The sequence below is a fragment of the Euphorbia lathyris genome, chromosome 2 (genome assembly GCF_963576675.1).
Source record: "Euphorbia lathyris chromosome 2, ddEupLath1.1, whole genome shotgun sequence".
In the NCBI taxonomy this organism is placed as follows: Eukaryota; Viridiplantae; Streptophyta; class Magnoliopsida; order Malpighiales; family Euphorbiaceae; genus Euphorbia; species Euphorbia lathyris.
This window is the reverse complement of record NC_088911.1, coordinates 67496347-67508502: the sequence shown is the minus strand read 5'-3', so window position 1 is coordinate 67508502 and position 12156 is coordinate 67496347. Positions and strand designations below refer to the sequence as shown.

General features: G+C 37.8%; 1 pseudogene; it reads right to left on the bottom strand.

Moving 5' to 3' along the window:
• Nucleotides 1-10375: 10375 nt before the first annotated feature.
• LOC136221346 (small nucleolar RNA R71) lies at nt 10376-10471 on the bottom strand (annotated as a pseudogene).
• Between the last annotated feature and the right edge of the window lie 1685 nt (nt 10472-12156).

Sequence of the window (12156 nt, the reverse complement as noted above, 5' to 3'; positions counted from 1 at the left end):
CTTCGGTTAAGGGAAGATCACAATCTCCAAAGAGAAGAAGGTATGATCGGTGTGATTCCCTAGAGGAATCCAGGTCTCCTACACCCCGTAATATTGAGCTAACAAGGCAAAATGATCTTTCTTTAAAGGAAGAAATGCGAAATCTCATCATGGGTGAGCTTCGTGTTGGAGTTTAGTGTCCTAAAGACAATTGTTTTAGGATATTAATATTAATGAATAAATTGTTTATTTAATCATTTGTTTAATTAGATATATAGCATTAAAATGTAACTATATATAAACGCACAAATCTTTCATAAAGAAAGTGATCCTAAGTTTGTTTGAGCAGTTATAGAGTGTTCATACAAGCATGAAGTGAGACTGTATTTTATGACAAGATCAATAAACTTAAAATTAACCCAAGTCAAATAATATGTTATAGGGGTTGGCATATTACTGTTGAGACTTGCATGTAACAGTGTTTTCTGTCGAGACAAAAAGCTGATCTCACAAGCTTTAGATATTTAGATATCTAGACAGTTACATGGATCCGGTGAAGGAGTTCATTAGGATTGGGACCAGACTTGAGATAGCAGCATGGATTGATTTATCTAATTTGTCAACTGTTTATCTCATTGGTATTAGTAGGTATAACTAATCCTCAAACTCAAACATTCGTTAATTAGTGATTCTGGATTATGGAGTCTGATACTTTGATTCTGTGCGAGCACGATCCACTACAGGTGAGAGCCTGGGGTGTGTGAGAGCAGGATTGGGTATCACATAAAGTAATTGCATAATAGTTAATGTCAGGTTGAGCATTCGTCACTCCCGATAAGTGGGAGATATATCTAACTATCCGTTTGTGGTGAATTAACTAAAATCCTTGCAAGGTGATAGAGTTAAGAGTAGAAATGGATATTTCACTTAACTTATCTTTCAGAGTGAATTCAACCTGTACAAGTAAAACCGGACTCTTCATTATATGTAACCTTGACATGTTCTATGGTTATAAGGAATTGACTGATAGGATATAGTTGATGAAGGATCGTATTATAATGTACCTAATGCAGAAAGGTTAACGTCAGTTATCAACCTGACTTCTTAATTGCTCTTGGGGAATATCATAGGTTCTGCTAGTAACAGTTCGCGACGGTATTCCGTTATATATATGTTGGAATTAATCATGAATTAATCTCAAATGATATATACGACTAGTGGCAATAAAGAACCTAATGGGTCGCATATGGGACTTGGAACCAGAGGACGAAAATGTAATTAGTGAGACACTAACATAGTGGGCCGGAATTTGTAATTAAATTAGGGATAATTAATTTGATTTAATAATTGTAATTAGATTATGATTATAAATTAAATTAAAGGATTATCTGATAATATTATAGGTTTTAATGTGATTGAAACTCTAATTAATTATCCCTAACAATAATTAAATTATTAATTTGATTAATAATAATTATCTAAATATAATTAGTTATTATTTAGATAATAATAAAGTGTTTATTTAATTATCTAATTAGTAATCCTATTCCGAATAAGATTCTAATTATTTAATTACCTAACACAGCTGGGATTAGGGTTTTGAGAAGTCTATAAATAGACACCCTAACCCCTAAATTTCGACACACAATAAAAAGGCAAGAGGAACTGTTCCGTCTCCGTCTCGGCTAATTTACATTATTTCTTACTCTCTCTCTTTGATCTCGTATCGATTTCTGTTAGAGCCAATCATTGTGATTGCTATTATTAAGGTTGATTACTGATTAGTCGTTGTTTTTCTATGTTGAACAAAAACGTTTGTTGCTCACGAATTGAATATAAGAAGTTGTAGGCACTTCATTTGCAACTGTAGATAGTTCTTCACAAAAGGTATTTCATTTTATCCCTCTTTATATGAAATAACAATTAACAGATCTTGGAAAAGGGAAATAGATAAAATAGATAAAATTTTATTATTCCGCTATGCCTAGGCTTGTCTATTTTCCTACATTGGTATCAGAGCCAATGTTAATCTGTTATTTCATATATGAAAATAAAAGTGTTTCAATCAAATTGAATGAATATTTATTGTTTGGTTAATTAATTAATTGATTAGTTTAATTAATCTAAAGATAAATAAATTTTGATTACTTGATAATTAAAACTGATTATACATAGTTCCTGATTATTTCGGTTGATAATTGTTTAAACGAAACTTAAAGGTTTTTTATAGTTGGATAATTAAAACGTTTTAATTTTGTTAAATCTAAAAGATAAAACTGATTTCTGATATTCTGAAAATTGTTTTGAAACTGTTTTAAAACAATTATATATATATATATATATATATATATATAGATATATGTGTGTGTGTATTTAAAAAAAATAACGAATAGATGTTCGGGGTCGCTGCCGCGAGGCAGCAACCCCGAACCGCTATTGCCTTGCTGATTGCTGTTGCCCTACAGCAGTAGCTGTTCCGATAGGGTCGGGCCGATTAAATCGGCTTGGCCCGATCAGTGGTACCGTTTTAAAAGCTGTTTTAAACAGGCCCGTTTTAAATATATATATACGTTTCAGAATACAAAAGGTTTTGTTTGATTATCAAAATAAATTTATTTAAAAGTTTGTTTTACCTAAATATTTGATATAAGTAATTGAAAGCGTTAAATGAATTATACGAATAAATTGGGATATGCATAATACTGATTTTGTACAGGTTATATTAATCTAATACGTACTTGCTACAATTTGATTAGATTGAATATAAAGGATACAAAATTAATAAGATTAAAATTGGATGTAAATTAATTTAAGTTGTTAATTTGATTAACTCATATATATTACATAAATAGTTTGTGTAATCAACCAATTAAATTTAATTTAATTGAGTCTTTGCATGTTTGGCGTTATGGACATATTAGACCCTCTATAATAGTTATTCAGTCTTTTGGTATTTTAAAATAGGACCTGCGTGTCCTGTCTTCTCTTACTCTCTATTGTATTTCTCTTCTCATCCAAATCCCTTCAAATAAATTGAAGTTTCTTAGAAATTGAATATTGTTGTAATTCGAGGTGCCAAGGAGAAGATGGAGGACCCAAAGAGAAATATGTAATAGTTAGTATTTCCCTAAGGTTGGCCCTTTATTCCGTTTCTGGCTCAACGGAATAAACTTAGAAATATGTCAATGTTGAATGTATGTATGTCTGATGTATGCTAAAGCAAATCAAGACTAGATTATGAGACTATAAAACCCCTCACTAATCAAAAGTTAAGTAAATAAGCAAGTTATTGAAATCGGTTGCCCCTCCCTAATATTATAATTCAGCCGGCAGTAATGGGGGCCTTTGGGTTGTTGAGCAAACTCAAGCTCGGGGTCTTATGGTAACACCTGAATTATCGAAAATCGTTTTCACGAATATGGGGTAATACTTAAATTAGATTATGATGATTGGATAAGCAAACTCATGTTGTTATAACCTAATGGGCAATATGGTTGGGATTGATAGCAAACAATATCAGTTACTAATGTGGTTAGTAACCCAATAACCTAGGAATCACATGGTTGATGTGATTGATTGCATGAATCTACCTAATGAATGAAACTAGCTTGTTGAGCAAACTCAAGGTGAAATTTCAGGAGTTAGGATCCTAGCTCACTAAAAGGTTTGTGAAATTCTTCGAATTAATATGGATGGTTATTAATTTGGTAAAATAGTGGGAGCAATTTAAAAACAAATAAAATCCTACGTATTTAAATTGTAAATGAATTAAAAAAATGAATAACATCCGTCACTTTTCTCACTCTCAGGTTATAAACAAATCTTACTCTAAACAATCATGTCGAAAACCAATCTAAGAAATATCCTTACCGATAACAAACTGAAGGGTTCAAACTTCGCTGACTGGTTTTGCAACCTCAAAGTTGTTTTAAAGTTCGAAAAGATAGGGTATGTATTGGATACGTTGATACCCGATGCTCCGGCCGATGATGCACCCATTGAAGAGATTGATGCCTATCAGAAGTATCGATCCGATGATGAACACGCAGGGTGCATCATACTTGCATCGATGACACCAGATCTACAAAGGAAACATGAGGAGATGGATGCCTATTCTATTGTCATGCACTTGAAAGGGCTGTTCGGGAAACAGACTCGTTGTGAACATTTTGAGATATCAAAACTGTTGTTTCACTGCAGGATGCAAGAGGGCACATCTGTTATGACACATTGTGTCAAGATGATTGGCTATATCACCAAACTTTCTAGTATTGGCTTCGTGATGGATCATGAACTAAGTGTCGACTTACTTCTTACATCCCTCCCAGAAAGTTATTCCCAGTTCACTATGAACTACCAGATGAATGACTTAAGGACCTCTCTTGAAGAGCTCGCCAATATGCTCAAGACGGTTGAGCCGAACGTGAAGAAAGATAAGGTGGTACCCGCCATTATGATTGAGGGATCAAAGAAGAGAAAAGTGAATTTTCCCAATCCAAAATATCCCAAGAAGAACAAAGGGGGCAAGCCAGCCCAGGCCAAAGGAAAGCAATTCAAGAAGCCCAAAGGGGAATGTCATTTCTGTGGTAAAAATGGGCATTGGAGGAGAAATTGCAAGGAGTACTATTGTCCTCAAAACAGACTCTAGCAAGGGCACTAGATACAAGTAATAAAATGATAAGTAGAGTATCGTTTCCTCAGGGATTGATGACCAATTTTTACTAGAAAAATCTTATAGAACATGGTGTTCGTGGTATGTGATTTTCTTTAGTTGAGAAATGATTTGACCTAGTTACTAGAAATACTAAATGTAAAGCTTCAATCTCAGAAAATATGTTTAGGTTATGATAAAAAAAAAGGCTAAGCCAAAGCGGAACAGGTTACATTCAGCATCTAATATCCTATTTATTCATGAATGTCATAAAGTGAAGTCAAGGTCTCTGCTTTAAAGCTCACTTAAGTCAACTTCCGTGTGTTCTTAAGATTCTAAGACTTACTACAACCTTAAGCGTCCTTAACGTTGGTTCTTTATTGCATTACAAGCGAAACATCGTTTCTATCTAGAAAACCCTTGATACAATCCCCTTATATTCCTATTTCGGGTCTTGGAAGTTTGATAAAAAGATCCATGAATATGAAAGCAGTTCCCTATCATTCATCATTCACTAAGATAGATGCATATAATCATGCGGATAAGAACTTTATCAAACACATCAACATGTATTAACATTCATTCATAAAAAGGAAATAGATAACTTACATAACCAGCCCTTGCTGGCCTAGCCCATTTAAAACGACTACTCACTCATGGTGCGGAGTGAACAGCCTGAGCTAAATCTACGAGACTCCATGGAAGGAGTCATCATTTCTTTCCTTGAGAGCTTCGTCTCTCAAAATTGTTCAGTATCAAAAGTATCTCTCCCCCCCAAAAGTATATCTTTCTTTCCCTCCACTATCGATATAAATAGGAGGGAAAAAGATAAAGAGTACGCAAAAATAAACTAAAATATTACAATAAAAAGATTTTCAAAAAGAGATGGGATATTGTTTTTGGTGTTAAAAGTGGTGGTATAATCTTTGACTCTTGAACACTCAAGAGTCGAAATGTCTTGTCATCATGCTTCTTCTGGCCGCCTATTCCTGCTCGCTTCCTCACGTCGCTGTCCTTCATCAGATCGCAGCGTTACCCGCTGGTTCATAGCAAGCTCCTCTCCTCTTGACAAACGCAAAATAGGCTGCATAACAATCTTTTTGACTTGATCAATGCAAATCTACATAAAACACCAATTAGTCCTTTATTTAAACAAGATTAAACCTTTATTAACCCCATTTTATCACATATGGTATGCTTAAGTATGATCAATTTCGTGCCTATCAAATACCCCTAAATTAAATCTTTGCTTGTCCTCAAGTAAACAGAGTAGAAAACAGATAAAAGAATAAGGAAGAATTGAGAAAAGAAAGAGCAGGATAAGATGAGAAAAACTGGAGAAAATAGGAAATATGAGATAACACAAGAATAGCGGTCAGAAAAGATTATGACAACTAGCAGAACTCATTTATGCAAAGAAACATTTTAAAGTGTGGTTAGACCAGGTCCAAAACCTGCATTCCCAAATCAAGAAATTCCTCAAAGCTTAATATTTGCTTCAACTTTCAGTTGAACAACCTGTTCACCCTAAAGGCCTCACCAAGGAAGGGATGTTTCACTCACTCTTGAATGGCCTTCGTAGCCATAAGGAAGGGAATGCAACTTCACTCCTCAGCTCAGTACACACATCAGTAGGGTGTGAATTTGCTCATTGGTCCCATTTCTATGGATTAAAATTTTCCAAACAAAGTCTAAAGGTCTTTAAGGGCTGTAATGTTGGGTTAAGGTGGAGGTATGGAAGTGAATGACTTTTCAAGTGTAAGAATTATGTCCTCATGCAATTTCAGCTTACTCTGCACTTACATGACTTTTGTCTTAACCTACAACTCTACACATCTTGTTTAACACATTATTTACCCAAATCTCTCATTAAACACACCAATAAACAACCAATCCCAGTACTTTTTGGCACGCGATGTGATCTTGTGCAATGAATCAGAAGGTGTTCTTATTGATTCAGCAGGTGGTTCCCCTCCTAATCACTATCCCTTATATGTCATCATTTCACAATTTTTATCTTTATACGCACAAGATTTTTCTCAGAAATTCATATTTCTTTAACTAAAACAGCTTGTTCTAAAGCATGAGACAAATTCACGGTGTTTTGGGATCAAAGTGAAGGAAGTGTGGTTATTTTTGGTGAAGTTAAAGAAAGAAAAGGTTAGACTCAGGTGGTTTATCCTATAATGTGGGTGCAACGCACGGGTCATGTATTTGATGGATTAAGTTGGGTGCCTAAATGCCTTTTTCATTCAATGTTTTTCCAAAATCTTTCCATGTTAACAGGGCTACCAAAGCAAATTCTCCCTAATGATAATATGTACTAGCCCACTCTCAAAGAATAAACGCATTTTCATACTAACATGGGCTCAAGTTCTCATAGTTTGGTGCTTTTCATGCATTAGGGATTAAGGTCCTACAAGTGAATTTTGAGTTAAAGCTTAAAATTTTTAGAACTTCTGAAATTTGGGACCTAGAATTACTGTTGGGTTTCACCACACATTTTAAACACAAGCATGCAATTATTTATCAATTTAAAATTACTGCTCTAACTAACAAAAGTGGAACTAGTTGTTCACGGGATGGAACAACCAGCTTTAAACAACTATCAACTGAGGACAAACAAAAATTTAATTTTTATGCCAAGTAGACTCACAGGGGCAAGTTAGTATCCTCTAAACATACCATAGCGATAATTTTACAAGCATTTATCATGTTATGGTATTCAGATATTGCAATAAACATTGTAATCCCCCACCCTCAAATTAAAATAGAACATTGTCCTCAATGTTAACTTCAGAAGCTACAGGAAAATGCATAACATGATCATAGTGGAGCTAAACAATAAAATGAAGGGTTATAAGTGTTACCAGATGCTTTTGGACAGCGACACATGAGGCTCGGACAAGCGGAGAAAGAGAGGAATCAACCTCTCGATCTTTTTCAGGAATAGTGCCATCCCCTTTCGAGGAGGAGGCGGCATTGTGGGTTGGTTCAGGTTTCTATCTTACCGGACTTTTGATGGAGGCACCGGATGGACTCTCTCCCATGCTCTTCCTCCACACAAAGGTTCTTAAGAACATCGACCTCGCCCTGCAACTGAGCATTTTGAGCCTGAAGTGCTCGTATTTTGTCTCTGTTGGTTCTTGTTTGGGTGAACAGGGCGTTTAATTGGGAGAGAATGTCCTCGTTGGATAGCTTGGAACACTTGCGGTAGAAACCAAGGTCCTTGGCCTGTTCAAGCTTTTTCGACTCAGACGAGACTGAGACCGCCGGTTCATTCTTCCTCTTTTTACTCTCCACCCTCTTTGACTCGACAAAGTCCGACATCCATACCCATTTACCGTTGATCATCTTCCCGAACAGCATACTTTGTAGACTCTTTAAATCAATTTGATCAGGGTGATTTACCACTGTGAGCCTGTTTCGGTCTTCAGGTTTGAAGACCCCGATCGCCTCTGCTATGCGAGTAACGATGCTGCCGCAACAAATCATGGAAGAGTTCTTTCGTCCAAAGGCACTGACATACTCACCGAACCAGAATCCCAAGTTCATCCTTCGCCCACTTACCATGCTCCACAAAGCTGCTAAATCTGTGTTCGAAATGGTGGCTTGATTCTCCCTTGCAAATATGGTACCTGACACCAGCTTATGTAGATAATGGAGGGCATAATCCTCGATGTTGGAGGCCTTAGAAGCACTCCCATCATAACTTGGCTGGCCCAAGATAGAATGCCAGAAAATCGGAGGGTTGAACTCGTCAGGGGTTTCAATGAAAGCCCCCTTGAATGCCTCTAATTCCAAGTCATCATCGTTTGATGCACCAGGTAAGAGGTTGAAGGTGTTCAGAGATGGCCGCTGGGTGTGAGTCATGAGACGAAAACTAAATTTTCCTTCTTCATCAGGGTCTGTTATCTCTGGGTCATGCTTGAAAGTAGCCAAAAACTCCAGGGTGAGTTTTTTGTAGGCCGGTCTTTCATTTCAAAGAAACAACCAAAGCGGCCAGCCTCCATACGTTCCTTCACTCGGCTGGCAAGTTTAAGTTTTTTCAACGTGTCCCAGTAAACCGTTCTCACCGGACCGAATTCAAGCTGTGCCAAATCTTTATAGTATTGTTGGACGTTTGCATCTTTGAACTGAGAGAGTTTCTTAACCAACTTCTCGTCTAGTATGAACGCCATAGCACTAGTGCCCACCATCTTTCCTTTCTTAGTTTCCTTCTTCGTGCCCTCAATTTTCACTACTTTACCCTAACCACGAGTTCTCATTCTGTAATGGTGACTAAATAGCTGCACAAAAGGGTTATCGAGAAGATATGGGGAAAGGTATGAGAGAGAGAGAGAAACAAGAAATGGTTTTACTAGGGTCCGCATTTTACCCTCATCCTTTAAGTAGCAGTTGCTTAAAATGGCATGTCTCCAGTACCGTAGTAATTACACCGCTTACCCTAATGCCACATGTAAGAAGTGGGTGTGGCAGCAAAAGCGGAAGGAAGATACGACGTCTTTGGGAGGATGTGCAAATGGTTACTTTTTGGCATTAACCACTATTTACTTGCTTTGTAACTACCGAGAGAGGTGTGCAGTGGTTAAGTACAAAAAGTAAACCCAAAAGATGTGATGTGACTGGCCCTTATCTTTAAAATCTGTTTTTTTAAAAATTTTGCCACCACATTTCCCTCCCATTTGAAATTCATTCCCCCTTTTTCTTATAAGTAAAAATTAAAACTTATCCCTACATGAAGGGTAGCAAATTTATATTTTTTTCCCATGTGGGCATCCCTGAATATGGTTGGCCAAAAGAAACCTGATTGGAGCACCTTCGCGACTGTTCTACTTGCACCATGATGCCCACCAGCTTCTCTGTCGTGCCAATGGCTCAGAATAGCCTGTCCTTCCTCTTGGGTCACACACCTTCGTATGATCTGGTCAGCACACAACCTGAAAAGATACGGTTCTTCCCACAAATAATATTTGATTTCCGCATAGAACTTCTTCTTCTGGTTTGTAGACAAGTTATAAGGTTTAGTTGAGCTCGCAAGATAGTTAGCAATATCAGCAAACCAAGGTGTAAGGTTTAGAGAGTACAACCGTTCGTCAGGAAAATTCTCTAGGATTTCTGGTTATTCCCAGCCAATTTCAGGGGAAATTCTTGATAAATGGTCAGCAACTACATTCTCTGTTCCTTTCTTGTCTTTGATTTCTAGGTCAAACTCTTGGAGCAACAACAACCATCTAATTAGCCTTGGTTTAGCATCTTTCTTTGCAAACAGGTAGCGCAAGACAAAGAGAAAGACAGAGGCAAAGAAGGATGGCTGGACGAATACCAGAACAACCTAATCCAGAAAGAGAGGGTGAAAACAATAATCCACCAGTCATGAGAATCAGGGATTATTCTAGACCGACCACTGAAGGGCACTCGTCATGCATTGTGATGCCTAACAAAGGGAACAACATGTTCGAGGTGAAAGCGTCCATGATACAGATGTTACAAGCAGCTGTGCAATTCAATGGGTACCCCACTGAAGATCCAAACGCACATATCCAGGAAATTGTTACGCTGTGTAACACCTTCCGATCGAACAGGGGAGTTGCCGATGACGTGATAAGGCTGAAGCTGTTTCCTTTTTCTCTTAAGGATAAAGCAAAGAACTGGCTAAAGAACTTGCAGCCAGGGTCCATTGCAACCTGGCAGGATATGGCCAGTGCATTTCTGATGAAATACTTTCCACCAAGACAGGCTATCAAACTTATAAATGAGGTATCCCGCTTTGTGCAAGAAGAGGATGAGTCTTTGGAAGAGGCTTGGGAAAGATACAAGGAGGGTACCAAATCATGGCATCCCTATGTGGATGCAAGTGCAAAATTTCTACAATGGAGTCACTAATACGTACAAAATCCAGATTGAATCCATTGCAATTGGTAACCCCGAGGATCTTGAACCGCAAGCCTTGTATGACCTCATTGAAAAGGTGGTAAGCACAAGTTATAATTGGCACTCAGCTAGGAGTGAAGGGAAGAAGACGGCAGATGGTGATGTAGTTTCTAAGCTGACCACCCAGGTGGAACAGCTTGCGAGGCAACTCAGCAAAATTAATGTATCATCCATCCATAGTGAACCACCATTTCATGATGTATGTGATTTCTATGGAGGGCCTCACTTCAACATCAACTGCCCTGGAGTAAAACAAGGAAAAGGTGATCAGGAACAATGAGATTATGCTGGATACAATCAGAGGAACCCACCAAATCCTTACTCTAATACATACAATCCAGCCACCAGAAATCATCCGAATTTCGGATGGGCTGGACAGCAGAACCAGCAGGAACAACCAAGATACTAGCAGCAGTAGGGAGGACATTATCAAAGGCAACCTCAACAGCCTTACAAACTGCCTGTTCAACCTAAAGAGGACATCGAACATGATATGAAAACCATGATGATGCAGTTTATGAAGCAGACACATGCCTCCATAAAGAATTTGGAGACTCAAGTGCATCAACTAGCGGCTTCATCGTCATCAAATGGAAAAGGGATTATGTCTAGCAACACCGAACCAAATCCTAAGGGAGATGTCATGACCATCACGTTACGGTCTGGTAAGGAAACCATTTCTCCTTTAATTGCTAACAATAATGCTGAGTGTACAAGTACATCTAAAAATGCTGAGAGTGAAAAGGAACAGACTGTTCCGGACCAGGAAGGGCCAGCCGTAACGGATCTAACATCTGACCTAAATCAGGAGGAACAAGGGAAGAAGTACTATCCACCTCCTCCCTATGTACCACATGTACCCTATCCGGCTAGGCTCGTGAACAAAAAGCTCGAAGAGCAAAACTCCACAGTGCTGGACACATTGAGGAAGCTGCACATCAACATTCCCTTTGTGGAAGCACTTGCCCAAATGCCTACATATGCAAAATTCCTAAAGGATATCCTTTCCAATAAGAAGAAATTGGAAAACATCTCAATGATCCAGCTAAACAGAGACTGTTCGTCCATACTCCAGAACAAGCAACAACTCCCTAAAAGCTTAAGGATCCAGGGAGTTTTTCAATTCCATGTTCTATTGGCAAGTTAAATATTGAAAATGCATTGTGTGATCTAGGTGCTAGTATAAACCTCATGCCCTACTCTGTTTATGTTAAGCTAGGGTTAGGTGAACCACAACCAACTAGGGTGTCAATCCAATTGGCTGATAGATCTGTGTGCTACCCTAGGGGAGTTGTAGAGGATGTATTAGTTAAGGTAGGGAAGTTCATACTACCTGTAGATTTCATAATCATGGATATAGATGAAGATTTGCATGTTCCTATAATTCTGGGTAGACCATTCCTAGCAACGGGTAAAACATTAATAGATGTGGGAGAATGGCAGTTAGTCTTGAGAATTAATGGGGAAGAAATAATTTTCAAAATGAATGAAGCTATGAGACGTGCTAGCACGAATGATGATACATGTTATTTCTTAGATGACTTCCGCAGCTTATCTGATTCGCAGGAACAGGGACAGGACACATTAGAGGC